Raw genomic sequence first — 5000 nt, forward strand, 5'->3', positions numbered from 1 at the left:
GCCTCGCTCCGAGTGTGCGCCCGCAGACGAAGCACGGCCAGAGGCCGCCGGATGCCGCCCATGGCGGGCGCACACACTTTTCTGACACCTACGAAGCACCCAAGTGCTGCTTTTTGGGATTCGCCACCCGGAGGTGGAGCGCGGACAAAGCCACCGCGCCTAGTGTGCACCCGCAGACGAAGCACGGCCAGAGGCCGCCGGATGCCGCCCATGGCGGGCGCACACACTCTTCTGACACCTTCGTAGCACCAAAGTGCTGCTTTTTGGGATTCGCCACCCGGAGGTGGAGCGCGGACAAAGCTACCGCGCCGGAGCGAGCAGGAGCCTCGCTCCGAGTGTGCACCCGCAGACGAAGCACGGCCAGAGGCCGCCGGATGCCGCCCATGGCGAGCGCACACACTTTGCGGACACCTCGGATTGGCCACCCGGAGGTGGAGAGCGACCCGCAGACGAAGCACGGCCAGGGGCCGCCGGATGCCGCCCATGGCGGGCGCTCTCGCTCCTCGGACAGCTCCATCGGCGCAGCATGGCGCTCGCGGTCGTCATTACCCGCTGGCGAGGCGCGGCCAGGGCCGCCAGGCGTCGCCTATCGCGTGCGCAAACTCCCAGCAAGCACCAACGTGCTCCTTTGGATGTTGTCATCCGGAGGTGATAGCGCGGCCCGGGCCGCCTGACGCGGCCCATCGCGGGCGCTCCTCGTCGGACACCTGCGTCACACAGCCTGGGTGCCAGCTGTGGAGTGACACTTGGAGAAAAAGAAGCACAAGTCACTCATATCAAAGTTCCCGTTCCCTTTTGTTTGTGTCACGCTTGGAAATGCTTGAGAGGTGACACTTTGTCAAAATTGCAGCTGGTGTCTCATCATCATCATCACCGCTGCTCATCAGCCTTCCTTGGATGCCTGCCATGCACGCGGCCCAACGGGGCACTCAGATGGGGTGGGCAGCCCGGACCGCCTTGCGCGGCCCAACACGGGCGCCCAGGGGGACGCGGAAACCCGTTTTAGAAAATAACCTCCAGGGGTTTTCCAAGAGCGGCACAGCCCCAGCTCACGTCCGTGTTTCAGTGCGTCAAAAGCGGATTCAAAAGTGTGCTTTTCTCGGTACTTCCCCTGGAGGTCAGTGTTTCTAAAAACTGGGTTTCCGAAATCGTGCTGGAGGTGTTTTGGTCAACCAGGAAAAATGGCATTTACGGGAGAGGGTAAAGTATACCCCCCCCCCCCCCCTCGGCTGATTTACCCTCTCCCGTAAACGCGTTTTTTCCTGGTCGACCAAAACACTCATTGACTCCCATTCATTTGACACTTTGTCATTTTTTCAGCACTTTTTTCGCGCATTGGGTACTCCGCCCATTCACTCCCATTCATTTGACACTTTGTCGTTTTTCCAGACCTTTTTTCACGCATTGGGTACTCCGCCCATTCACTCCCATTCATTTGACACTTTGTCGTTTTTTCAGCACTTTTTTCGCGCATTGGGTACTCCGCCCCATTCACTCCCATTCATTTCACACTTAGAAAAATCATCCGAGCGGCTCTCCACGCATTTTATAGCCGCTTTGGGGCTCCAGCCGCCTCGGCCTTCATTTCTGACTAGGCTCGTGTGGACTTTGTCGTTTTTTCAGCACTTTTTTCGCGCATTGGGTACTCCGCCCCATTCACTCCCATTCATTTCACACTTTGAAAAATCATCCGAGCGGCTCTCCACGCATTTTATAGCCGCTTTGGGGCTCCAGCCGCCTCGGCCTTCATTTCTGACTAGGCTCGTGTGGACTTTGTCGTTTTTTCAGCACTTTTTTCGCGCATTGGGTACTCCGCCCCATTCACTCCCATTCATTTGACACTTTGAAAAATCATCCGAGCGGCTCTCCACGCATTTTATAGCCGCTTTGGGGCTCCAGCCGCCTCGGACTGCATTTCTGACTAGGCTCGTGTGGACTTTGTCGTTTTTTCAGCACTTTTTTTACACATTGGGTACTCTGCCCCATTCACTCCCATTCATTTGACACTTTGAAAAATCATCCGAGCGGCTCTCCACGCGTTTTATAGCCGCTTTGGGGCTCCAGCCGCCTCGGACTGCATTTCTGACTAGGCTCGTGTGGACTTTGTCGTTTTTTCAGCACTTTTTTTACACATTGGGTACTCTGCCCCATTCACTCCCATTCATTTGACACTTTGAAAAATCATCCGAGCGGCTCTCCACGCGTTTTATAGCCGCTTTCAGACTCCTGCCGCCTCGCCTGCACTTCCGCCTCGGTCCGTTAGGATTTAGGCCTTTTTTCAGCACTTTTTCTCCGTTCCTCCGGGGCGACAGCGGCTCTCCACGCATTTTATAGCCGTTTTCAGACTCCTGCCGCCTCGCCTGCACTTCCGCCTCGGTCCGTTAGGATTTAGGCCTTTTTTCAGCACTTTTTCTCCGTTCCTCCGGGGCGACAGCGGCTCTCCACGCATTTTATAGCCGTTTTCAGACTCCTGCCGCCTCGCCTGCACTTCCGCCTCGGTCCGTTAGGATTTAGGCCTTTTTTCAGCACTTTTTCTCCGTTTCTCCGGGGCGACAGCGGCTCTCCACGCTTTTTATAGCGGTTTTCAGACTCCTGCCGCCTCGCCTGCACTTCCGCCTCGGTCCGTTAGGACGTGGGCCTTTTTTCAGCACTTTTTCTCCGTTCCTCCGGGGCGACAGCGGCTCTCCACGCTTTTTATAGCCGCTTTGGGGCTCCAGCCGCCTCGGCCTGCATTTCTGACTAGGCTCGTGTGGACTTTTTCAGCACTTTTTTTGTGCATTGGGTACTCTCGCCCATTGACTCCCATTCATTTGACACTTTGTCATATTTTCAGCACTTTTTTGGCGCATTGGGTACTCTCGCCCATTGCCTCCCATTCATTTGACACTTTGTCATATTTTCAGCACTTTTTTGGCGCATTGGGTACTCTCGCCCATTGACTTCAATGCATTTACTGCAACTCCTGCCTGTGTCCGCCAGAGGGCGTCTGGCTTAACAGCGGCTCTCCACGCTATTTCTATCCGCTTTGAGGCTCCAGGCAGCTCGGCCTGGGTTTCTGAATTTCTCCCTTGACACTTTGTTACTTTTTCACCTTTTTTCTCATTTCATCCAGGGACACAGCGGCTCTCCACAGACTTTCCCGCGGCCCCTGGGCTCCAGGACCCTAGGCATGGGTTTCTGAATTTCTCCCTTGACACTTTGCCATTTTTTCACCTTTTTCTTCATTTCATCCAGGGACACAGCGGCTCTCCACAGACTTTCCCGCGGCCCCTGGGCTCCAGGCAGCTCGGCCTGAGTTTCTGAATTTCTCCCTTGACACTTTGCCATTTTTTCACCTTTTTTCTCATTTCATCCAGGGACACAGCGGCACTCCACAGACTTTACAGCCGCCCCTGGGCTCCAGGCAGCTCGGCATGGGTTTCTGCCTAGCTCCCTTGACACTTTGCCATTTTTTCACCTTTTTTCTCATTTCATCCAGGGCAACAGCGGCTCTCACAGACTTTAGAACCGCCCCTGGGCTCCAGGACCCTAGGCATGGGTTTCTGCCTAGCTCCCTTGACACTTTGCCATTTTTTCACCTTTTTTCTCATTTCATCCAGGGACACAGCGGCTCTCCACAGACTTTCCCGCGGCCCCTGGGCTCCAGGACCCTAGGCATGGGTTTCTGCCTAGCTCCCTTGACACTTTGTTACTTTTTCACCCTTTTTCTCATTTCATCCAGGGACACAGCGGCTCTCCACAGACTTTGCATCCGCCCCTGGGCTCCAGGCAGCTCGGCCTGAGTTTCTGAATTTCTCCCTTGACACTTTGCCATTTTTTCACCTTTTTTCTCATTTCATCCAGGGACACAGCGGCTCTCCACAGACTTTCCCGCGGCCCCTGGGCTCCAGGCAGCTCGGCCTGAGTTTCTGAATTTCTCCCTTGACACTTTGCCATTTTTCCACCCTTTTTCTCATTTCATCCAGGGACACAGCGGCTCTCCACAGACTTTACAGCCGCCCCTGGGCTCCAGGACCCTAGGCATGGGTTTCTGAATTTCTCCCTTGACACTTTGCCATTTTTTCACCCTTTTTCTCATTTCATCCAGGGACACAGCGGCTCTCCACAGACTTTGCAGCCGCCCCTGGGCTCCAGGCAGCTCGGCCTGGGTTTCTGAATTTCTCCCTTGACACTTTGCCATTTTTCCACCCTTTTTCTCATTTCATCCAGGGACACAGCGGCACTCCACAGACTTTGCAGCCGCCCCTGGGCTCCAGGCAGCTCGGCCTGAGTTTCTGAATTTCTCCCTTGACACTTTGCCATTTTTCCACCCTTTTTCTCATTTCATCCAGGGACACAGCGGCACTCCACAGACTTTGCAGCCGCCCCTGGGCTCCAGGCAGCTCGGCCTGAGTTTCTGAATTTCTCCCTTGACACTTTGCCATTTTTCCACCTTTTTTCTCATTTCATCCAGGGACACAGCGGCACTCCACAGACTTTACAGCCGCCCCTGGGCTCCAGGCAGCTCGGCCTGAGTTTCTGAATTTCTCCCTTGACACTTTGCCATTTTTTCACCTTTTTTCTCATTTCATCCAGGGACACAGCGGCACTCCACAGACTTTCCCGCGGCCCCTGGGCTCCAGGACCCTAGGCATGGGTTTCTGCCTAGCTCCCTTGACACTTTGCCATTTTTTCACCCTTTTTCTCAATTCATCCAGGGACACAGCGGCTCTCACAGACTTTAGAACCGCCCCTGGGCTCCAGGACCCTAGGCATGGGTTTCTGCCTAGCTCCCTTGACACTTTGCCATTTTTTCACCTTTTTTCTCATTTCATCCAGGGACACAGCGGCTCTCCACAGACTTTCCCGCGGCCCCTGGGCTCCAGGCAGCTCGGCCTGAGTTTCTGAATTTCTCCCTTGACACTTTGCCATTTTTTCACCTTTTTTCTCATTTCATCCAGGGACACAGCGGCACTCCACAGACTTTACAGCCGCCCCTGGGCTCCAGGCAGCTCGGCCTG

The sequence above is a fragment of the Dunckerocampus dactyliophorus genome, unplaced genomic scaffold (assembly GCF_027744805.1).
Source record: "Dunckerocampus dactyliophorus isolate RoL2022-P2 unplaced genomic scaffold, RoL_Ddac_1.1 HiC_scaffold_80, whole genome shotgun sequence".
Taxonomy (NCBI): Eukaryota; Metazoa; Chordata; class Actinopteri; order Syngnathiformes; family Syngnathidae; genus Dunckerocampus; species Dunckerocampus dactyliophorus.